This window comes from Salmo salar, unplaced genomic scaffold (genome assembly GCF_905237065.1).
Source record: "Salmo salar unplaced genomic scaffold, Ssal_v3.1, whole genome shotgun sequence".
In the NCBI taxonomy this organism is placed as follows: domain Eukaryota; kingdom Metazoa; phylum Chordata; class Actinopteri; order Salmoniformes; family Salmonidae; genus Salmo; species Salmo salar.
Genome location: NW_025548100.1, coordinates 12,501 through 23,012, shown reverse-complemented (window position 1 = coordinate 23,012; position 10,512 = coordinate 12,501). Strand labels below are relative to the sequence as shown.

The 10,512-nt window shown below is 40.3% G+C and overlaps 2 long non-coding RNA genes across 2 annotated transcripts in view; both read right to left on the bottom strand.

The window, feature by feature from the left end:
* Positions 1-54: 54 nt before the first annotated feature.
* LOC123732657 (uncharacterized) lies at positions 55-9,434 on the bottom strand. The gene is made up of 3 exons (XR_006763332.1): positions 9,373-9,434; positions 8,550-8,667; positions 55-72 (listed from the first exon to the last, which is right to left on the bottom strand). It is a non-coding gene; the product is annotated as an uncharacterized lncRNA (long non-coding RNA).
* Positions 9,435-9,512: 78 nt separating this feature from the next.
* LOC123732658 (uncharacterized) overlaps positions 9,513-10,512 on the bottom strand; it is an 11,231-nt gene continuing 10,231 nt past the window's right edge. The window contains exon 3 of the long non-coding RNA XR_006763333.1: positions 9,513-9,560. This is a non-coding gene — a long non-coding RNA (uncharacterized lncRNA). The remainder of the gene's footprint in view (positions 9,561-10,512) is intronic.

Sequence of the window (10,512 nt, the reverse complement as noted above, 5' to 3'; positions counted from 1 at the left end):
TCCATAGACTGGTCACTCTTCATGGACACACAGCTGGGTACAGGGGAGGCTGGTCTCTCCTGCTTGATTGGACTTCAACACAACAGAGACAAACATTACATCTCTCATCTACTCTGATCCTCAGATGGGAAACATAAGAAGAGTTCCAAAATGCAACATATCACTTTACAGAAACGTTCGTAATTTTGCGTTTATTGTTTAAAGAAATTATGAAAGAGATTGGTGTGTTGTTTCACTATCTAATCATGGCATGGTCTCTCTCAGGAGTTAACACACTCAGGTCAGGGAGAGATGGAGAGGCAGGTTTATGGTTCCCCCCTAGACTCTCAGGAGTTAACACACTCAGGTCAGGGAGAGTTGGAGAGGCAGGTTTATGGTTCCCCCTAGACTCTCAGGAGTTAACACACTCAGGTCAGGAGAGATGGAGAGGCAGGTTTATGGTTCCCCCCTAGACTCTCAGGAGTTAACACACTCAGGTCAGGGAGAGATGGAGAGGCAGGTTTATGGTTCCCCCCTAGACTCTCAGGAGTTAACACACTCAGGTCAGGGGAGAGTTGGAGAGGCAGGTTTATGGTTCCCCCTAGACTCTCAGGAGTTAACACACTCAGGTCAGGGAGAGTTGGAGAGGCAGGTTTATGGTTCCCCTAGACTCTCAGGAGTTAACACACTCAGGTCAGGGAGAGATGGAGAGGCAGGTTTATGGTTCCCCTAGACTCTCAGGAGTTAACACACTCAGGTCAGGGAGAGTTGGAGAGGCAGGTTTATGGTCCCCCTAGACTCTCAGGAGTTAACACACTCAGGTCAGGGAGAGATGGAGAGGCAGGTTTATGGTTCCCCCCTAGACTCTCAGGAGTTAACACACTCAGGTCAGGGAGAGATGGAGAGGCAGGTTTATGGTTCCCCCTAGACTCTCAGGAGTTAACACACTCAGGTCAGGGAGAGTTGGAGAGGCAGGTTTATGGTTCCCCCTAGACTCTCAGGAGTTAACACACTCAGGTCAGGGAGAGTTGGAGAGGCAGGTTTATGGTTCCCTCTAGACTCTCAGGAGTTAACACACTCAGGTCAGGAGAGTTGGAGAGGCAGGTTAATGGTTCCCCCTAGACTCTCAGGGAGTTAACACACTCAGGTCAGGGAGAGATGGAGAGGCAGGTTTATGGTTCCCCCCTAGACTCTCAGGGAGTTAAAACACTCAGGTCAGGGAGAGTTGGAGAGGCAGGTTTATGGTTCCCCCTAGACTCTCAGGAGTTAACACACTCAGGTCAGGGAGAGTTGGAGAGGCAGGTTTATGGTTCCCCCCTAGACTCTCAGGAGTTAACACACTCAGGTCAGGGAGACATGGAGAGGCAGGTTTATGGTTCCCCCTAGACTCTCAGGAGTTAAAACACTCAGGTCAGGGAGAGTTGGAGAGGCAGGTTTATGGTCCCCCTAGACTCTCAGGAGTTAAAACACTCAGGTCAGGGAGAGATGGAGAGGCAGGTTTATGGTTCCCCCTAGACTCTCAGGAGTTAACACACTCAGGTCAGGGAGAGATGGAGAGGCAGGTTTATGGTCCCCCCCTAGACTCTCAGGAGTTAACACACTCAGGTCAGGGAGAGTTGGAGAGGCAGGTTTATGGTTCCCCCCCTAGACTCTCAGGAGTTAAAACACTCAGGTCAGGGAGAGTTGGAGAGGCAGGTTTATGGTTCCCCCCTAGACTCTCAGGAGTTAAAACACTCAGGTCACGGAGAGTTGGAGAGGCAGGTTTATGGTTCCCCCCTAGAACTCTCAGGAGTTAACACACTCAGGTCAGGGAGAGTTGGAGAGGCAGGTTTATGGTTCCCCCCTAGACTCTCAGGAGTTAACACACTCAGGTCAGGGAGAGTTGGAGAGGCAGGTTTATGGTTCCCCCCCTAGACTCTCAGGAGTTAAAACACTCAGGTCAGGGAGAGATGGAGAGGCAGGTTTATGGTTCCCCCCTAGACTCTCAGGAGTTATAGTCCTCCTGTAGGTTAAGACCTCTGGGGACTAAACATACTATAATCCTTCTATAGGTTAAGACCTCTGGGACTAAACATACTATAGTCCTCTAGGTTAAGACCTCTGGAGACTAAACATACTATAGTCCTTCTATAGGTTAAGACCTCTGGACACACACACACACACACACACACACACACACACACACACACACACACAGGGAGGGAACGTTGTGTTTGTTTAATATTGTTTTAGGACTATGAAAATGGATAAAAGGATTAGCCTATGGATTATGAAAACAACAAAAAGAAATGTGAAAATGGGAGAGGAGAAATGACTAGAGACAGTGTTGTTTAACTCACTGACCATGACCCATGAGTTCTTCTTACCTTTGTTCAGTAGAAAAGTCTCCCTCTCTAAAGAATATCTGATGACCCATAGACTGGTCACTCTTCATGGACACACAGCTGGGAACAGGGGAGGCTGGTCTCTCCTGCTTGATTGGTCTTCAACACAACAGAGACAAACATTACATCTCTCATCTACTCTGATCTCAGATGGGGAAACATAAGAAGAGTTTCATTACAAAACGCTATATATCACTTTCAGAAACGTTCATAAGTTAACTTTTATTGTTTAAAGAAATTATAAATGAGATAGGTGTTTTTTAACTCCCTAATCATGGCATGCAATTGTCCAATGACCGACATGTATTTGTTTATAATGTATCATTTGATGTTTTCATTTCAGAGTCAAATGTTTTTTTTTTCAAAATGCTTTACGTATATCTGCCTCTCAGAGAAATCAGTAGTACTGCTAGGTTTAACACAGTAATAATGTATATCTGCCTCACTCTCAGAGAAATCAGTAGTACTGCTAGGTTTAATACAGTAATAATATATATCTGCCTCTCAGAGAAATCAGTAATACTGCTAGGTTTTACACAGTAATAATATATATCTGCCTCTCAGAGAAATCAGTAATACTGCTAGGTTTTACACAGTAATAATATATATCTGCCTCTCAGAGAAATCAGTAATACTGCTAGGTTTTACACAGTAATAATATATATCTGCCTCTCAGAGAAATCAGTAGTACTGATAGGTTTAACACAGTAATAAAATATATCTGCCTCACTCTCAGAGAAATCAGTAGTACTGCTAGGTTTAATACAGTAATAATATATATCTGCCTCACTCTCAGAGAAATCAGTAGTACTGCTAGGTTTAATACAGTAATAATATATATCTGCCTCTCAGAGAAATCAGTAGTACTGCTAGGTTTAATACAGTAATAATATATATCTGCCTCACTCTCAGAGAAATCAGTAGTACTGCTAGGTTTAACACAGTAATAATATATATCTGCCTCACTCTCTGAGAAATCAGTAGTACTGCTAGGTTTAACACAGTAATAATATATATCTGCCTCACTCTCAGAGAAATCAGTAGTACTGCTAGGTTTAACAAAGTAATAATATATATCTGCCTCTCAGAGAAATCAGTAGTACTGCTAGGTTTTACACAGTAATAATATATATCTGTCTCACTCTCAGAGAAATCAGTAGTACTGCTAGGTTTAACACAGTAATAATATATATCTGCCTCACTCTCCGAGAAATCAGTAGTACTGCTAGGTTTAATACAGTAATAATATATATCTGCCTCACTCTCAGAGAAATCAGTAGTACTGCTAGGTTTAATAGAGTAATAATATATATCTGCCTCTCAGAGAAATCAGCAGTACTGCTAGGTTTAACACAGTAATAATATATATCTGCCTCTCAGAGAAATCAGCAGTACTGCTAGGTTTAACACAGTAATAATATATATCTGCCTCACTCTCAGAGAAATCAGTAGTACTGCTAGGTTTAATACAGTAATAATATATATCTGCCTCACTCTCCGAGAAATCAGCAGTACTGCTAGGTTTAATACAGTAATAATATATATCTGCCTCTCAGAGAAATCAGTAGTAATGCTAGGTTTAACACAGTAATAATATATATCTGCCTCTCAGAGAAATCAGTAGTACTGCTAGGTTTAACACAGTAATAATATATATCTGCCTCTCAGAGAAATCAGTAGTACTGCTAGGTTTAATACAGTAATAATATATATCTGCCTCTCAGAGAAATCAGTAGTACTGCTAGGTTTAATACAGTAATAATATATATCTGCCTCACTCGCAGAGAAATCAGTAGTACTGCTAGGTTTAATACAGTAATAATATATATCTGCCTCACTCTCAGAGAAATCAGCAGTACTGCTAGGTTTAAAACAGTAATAATATATATCTGCCTCTCAGAGAAATCAGTAGTACTGCTAGGTTTAATACAGTAATAATATATATCTGCCTCTCAGAGAAATCAGTAGTACTGCTAGGTTTAACACAGTAATAATATATATCTGCCTCACTCTCAGAGAAATCAGTAGTACTGCTAGGTTTAATACAGTAATAATATATATCTGCCTCACTCTCAGAGAAATCAGTAGTACTGCTAGGTTTAATACAGTAATAATATATATCTGCCTCACTCTCAGAGAAATCAGTAGTACTGCTAGGTTTAATACAGTAATAATATATATCTGCCTCTCAGAGAAATCAGCAGTACTGCTAGGTTTAACACAGTAATAATATATATCTGCCTCTCAGAGAAATCAGCAGTACTGCTAGGTTTAACACAGTAATAATATATATCTGCCTCACTCTCAGAGAAATCAGTAGTACTGCTAGGTTTAATACAGTAATAATATATATCTGCCTCACTCTCCGAGAAATCAGCAGTACTGCTAGGTTTAATACAGTAATAATATATATCTGCCTCTCAGAGAAATCAGTAGTAATGCTAGGTTTAACACAGTAATAATATATATCTGCCTCTCAGAGAAATCAGTAGTACTGCTAGGTTTAACACAGTAATAATATATATCTGCCTCTCAGAGAAATCAGTAGTACTGCTAGGTTTAATACAGTAATAATATATATCTGCCTCTCAGAGAAATCAGTAGTACTGCTAGGTTTAATACAGTAATAATATATATCTGCCTCACTCGCAGAGAAATCAGTAGTACTGCTAGGTTTAATACAGTAATAATATATATCTGCCTCACTCTCAGAGAAATCAGCAGTACTGCTAGGTTTAAAACAGTAATAATATATATCTGCCTCTCAGAGAAATCAGTAGTACTGCTAGGTTTAATACAGTAATAATATATATCTGCCTCTCAGAGAAATCAGTAGTACTGCTAGGTTTAACACAGTAATAATATATATCTGCCTCACTCTCAGAGAAATCAGTAGTACTGCTAGGTTTAATACAGTAATAATATATATCTGCCTCTCAGAGAAATCAGCAGTACTGCTAGGTTTAACACAGTAATAATATATATCTGCCTCTCAGAGAAATCAGCAGTACTGCTACGTTTAACACAGTAATAATATATATCTGCCTCACTCTCAGAGAAATCAGTAGTACTGCTAGGTTTAATACAGTAATAATATATATCTGCCTCACTCTCAGAGAAATCAGCAGTACTGCTAGGTTTAATACAGTAATAATATATATCTGCCTCTCAGAGAAATCAGTAGTAATGCTAGGTTTAACACAGTAATAATATATATCTGCCTCTCAGAGAAATCAGTAGTACTGCTAGGTTTAACACAGTAATAATATATATCTGCCTCTCAGAGAAATCAGTAGTACTGCTAGGTTTAATACAGTAATAATATATATCTGCCTCTCAGAGAAATCAGTAGTACTGCTAGGTTTAATACAGTAATAATATATATCTGCCTCACTCGCAGAGAAATCAGTAGTACTGCTAGGTTTAATACAGTAATAATATATATCTGCCTCACTCTCAGAGAAATCAGCAGTACTGCTAGGTTTAAAACAGTAATAATATATATCTGCCTCTCAGAGAAATCAGTAGTAATGCTAGGTTTAACACAGTAATAATATATATCTGCCTCTCAGAGAAATCAGTAGTACTGCTAGGTTTAACACAGTAATAATATATATCTGCCTCTCAGAGAAATCAGTAGTACTGCTAGGTTTAATACAGTAATAATATATATCTGCCTCTCAGAGAAATCAGTAGTACTGCTAGGTTTAATACAGTAATAATATATATCTGCCTCTCAGAGAAATCAGTAGTACTGCTAGGTTTAATACAGTAATAATATATATCTGCCTCACTCGCAGAGAAATCAGTAGTACTGCTAGGTTTAATACAGTAATAATATATATCTGCCTCACTCTCAGAGAAATCAGTAGTACTGCTAGGTTTAACACAGTAATAATATATATCTGCCTCTCAGAGAAATCAGTAGTACTGCTAGGTTTTACACAGTAATAATATATATCTCCCTCACTCTCCGAGAAATCAGTAGTACTGCTAGGTTTAACAAAGTAATAATATATATCTGCCTCTCAGAGAAATCAGTAGTACTGCTAGGTTTTACACAGTAATAATATATATCTGTCTCACTCTCAGAGAAATCAGTAGTACTGCTAGGTTTTACACAGTAATAATATATATCTGCCTCTCAGAGAAATCAGTAGTACTGCTAGGTTTAACACAGTAATAATATATATCTGCCTCTCAGAGAAATCAGTAGTACAGCTAGGTTTAACACAGTAATAATATATATCTGTCTCACTCTCAGAGATCAGGCTATACGGAGTACCAGTACTGAGTCAATATGCAGGGGTACCAGGTAGTTGAGGTAATAATGAGACTATAAGGAGTACCAGTACTGAGTCAATGTGCAGGGGTACCAGGTAGTTGAGGTAATAATGAGACTATAAGGAGTACCAGTACTGAGTCAATGTGCAGGGGTACCAGGTAGTTGAGGTATTAATGAGAATAAAAGGAGTACCAGTACTGAGTCAATGTGCAGGGGTACCAGGTAGTTGAGGTAATAATGAGACTATAAGGAGTACCAGTACTGAGTCAATGTGCAGGGGTACCAGGTAGTTGAGGTAATAATGAGACTACAAGGAGTACCAGTACTGAGTCAATGTGCAGGGGTACCAGGTAGTTGAGGTAATAATGAGACTATAAGGAGTACCAGTACTGAGTCAATGTGCAGGGGTACCAGGTAGTTGAGGTAATAATGAGGCTATAAGGAGTACCAGTACTGAGTCAATGTGCAGGGGTACCAGGTAGTTGAGGTAATAATGAGACTATAAGGAGTACCAGTACTGAGTCAATGTGCAGGGGTACCAGGTAGTTGAGGTAATAATGAGACTATAAGGAGTACCAGTACTGAGTCAATGTGCAGGGGTACCAGGTAGTTTAGGTAATAATGAGGCTACAAGGAGTACCAGTACTGAGTCAATGTGCAGGGGTACCAGGTAGTTGAGGTAATAATGAGACTATAAGGAGTACCAGTACTGAATCAATGTGCAGGGGTACCAGGTAGTTGAGGTAATAATGAGACTATAAGGATTACCAGTACTGAGTCAATGTGTAGGGGTACCAGGTAGTTGAGGTAATAATGAGACTATAAGGAGTACCAGTACTGAGTCAATGTGCAGGGGTACCAGGTAGTTGAGGTAATAATGAGGCTATAAGGAGTACCAGTACTGAGTCAATGTGCAGGGGTACCAGGTAGTTGAGGTAATAATGAGGCTATAAGGAGTACCAGTACTGAGTCAATGTGCAGGGGTACCAGGTAGTTGAGGTAATAATGAGACTATAAGGAGTACCAGTACTGAGTCAATGTGCAGGGGTACCAGGTAGTTGAGGTAATAATGAGACTATAAGGAGTACCAGTACTGAGTCAATGTGCAGGGGTACCAGGTAGTTTAGGTAATAATGAGGCTACAAGGAGTACCAGTACTGAGTCAATGTTCAGGGGTACCAGGTAGTTGAGGTAATAATGAGACTATAAGGTGTACCAGTACTGAATCAATGTGCAGGGGTACCAGGTAGTTGAGGTAATAATGAGACTATAAGGATTACCAGTACTGAGTCAATGTGTAGGGGTACCAGGTAGTTGAGGTAATAATGAGACTATAAGGAGTACCAGTACTGAGTCAATGTGCAGGGGTACCAGGTAGTTGAGGTAATAATGAGGCTATAAGGAGTACCAGTACTGAGTCAATGTGCAGGGGTACCAGGTAGTTGAGGTAATAATGAGACTATAAGGATTACCAGTACTGAGTCAATGTGCAGGGGTACGAGTTAGTTGAGGTAATAATGAGACTATAAGGAGTACCAGTACTGAGTCAATGTGCAGGGGTACCAGGTAGTTGAGGTAATAATGAGACTATAAGGAGTACCAGTACTGAGTCAATGTGCAGGGGTACCAGGTAGTTGAGGTAATATGTACATGTCGGTAGGGGTAAAAGTGACTAGGCAATCAGGATAGAGATTATATCTCTTCATCCAGGGAGTGCACACACACACACACACACACACACACACACACACACACACACAAACAGGGAGGGAATGTTGTGTTTGTTTAATATTGTTTAAGGACTATGAAAATTGAAAAAATAAATGGGAAAATGGGAGAGGAGAAATGACTAGAGACAGTGTTGTTTAACTCACTGACCATGACCCATGAGTTCTTCTTACCTTTGTTCAGTAGAAAAGTCTCCCCCCTCTAAACTTCATAGGAGGTTCCATAGACCAGTCACTCTTCATGGACACACAGCTGGGAACAGGGGAGGCTGGTCTCTCCTGCTTGATTGGACTTCAACACAACAGAGACAAACATTACATCTCTCATCTACTCTGAGCTCAGATGGGAAACATAAGAAGAGTTCCAAAACGCAACATATCACTTTACAGAAATGAGCTTTTATTGTTTAAAAAAATTATGTATTAATTATTACATCTCTCACAGACAAGGATTTGTTTAAAATCTATCACTTGATGGTTTCATTTCAGAGAGACAAAAATCATGTTTTTTTTATGCAAAATGCTATATATCTCCCTCACTCTCAAATGTGACCGACCGGCTCAATTTGGTAATTAACTAAATAACTACATATATAGTGATTTTGGTTTATGTCAGTTTAATTGTTTGTTATGGTATAAGTTGTTATTTTATGATTGTAAGTGATAAAAATTAACTAGTAATTCTCAGTAATTACTACTTTAGTAAGGAATAACAAATTTTTTCAGCACTACTGCAGTTGCTAAATAATTCCAATAGATGGGAACATAAGACCACAATGACATTTCAGAATATTAGTTTAGTTTTCTCCCTGGATACACCACCACTCCCCATGCTTCCTGCAGAACCCCTGCAGTACCTCCACAGACCCCGGATTGAGAACCCCTGATTTAGCAGATGCTCTTATCCAGAGAGATTTACAGTAAGTGCATTCACCTTAAGATAGCTATTTATTTAGGAAATAAACTAAATCAATTCTTCATAAAATTGTCATCTTACCTCTTAGCTTTGGTGTCATGTCCCCCAGAGAGATGCATTTTGGAGGCAGGGGCCCCCTCCTCTCTCTCCCCAGAGAGACTCATTTTAGAGGCAGGGTCCCCCTCCTCTCTCTCCCCAGAGAGACTCATTTTAGAGGCAGGGCCCCCTCCTCTCTCTCCCCAGAGAGACTCATTTTAGAGCACTGACCCCTGTAAACAGAGATCCAGCATGTTGGTTGTGGTTAACACAGTGACAACTAAACAGAGATCCAACATGTTGGTTGTGGTTAACACAGTGACAACTAAACAGAGATCCAGCATGTTGGTTGTGGTCAACACAGTGACAAGTAAACAGAGATCCAGCATGTTGGTTGTGGTTAACACAGTGACAACTAAACAGAAATCCAGCATGTTGGTTGTGGTTAACACATTAAAAACTAAACAGAGATCCAGCATGTTGGTTGTGGTTAACCTGTTATGGCTAGGGGGGCAGTATTTTCACAGCTGGATAAAAAACGTACCCGATTTAATCTGGTTACTACTCCTGCCCAGTAACAAGAATATGCATATAATTATTGGTTTTGGATAGAAAACACTCCAAAGTTTCTAAAACTGTTTGAATGGTGTCTGTGAGTATAACAGAACTCAAATGGCAGGTCAAAACCTGAGAGATTCCTTTACAGGAAGTGGCCTGTCTGACCATTTCTTGAACTTCTTTGCCATCTCTATCTTTTACAAAGGATCTCTGCTCTAACATGACACTTCCTACGTCTTCCATGGGCGCTCAGAGCCCGGGAAAAACCTGAATGTCGTCATCCCAGCCCCAGGCTGAAACAGATTATCGCCTTTCTCAAGTGGCCGATCAAGGGACTTTGGGCTTAGGCGCGGGCCCTGGCCGCCCCCGTCTTTGTGATTTTTCCTCTGTTTGCCGAAAAGGAGATTCCCGGTCGGAATATTATCGCTTTTTTACGAGATAAATTGCATAAAAATTGATTTTAAACAGCGGTTGACATGCTTCGAAGTACGGTAATGGAATATTTAGAATTTTTTTGTCACGAATTGCGCCATGCGCTCGACCCTGATTTACCATTTTGGATAGTTTCTGGAACGCACGAACAAAATGCCGCTATTCGGATATAACGATGGATTATTTTGGACCAAA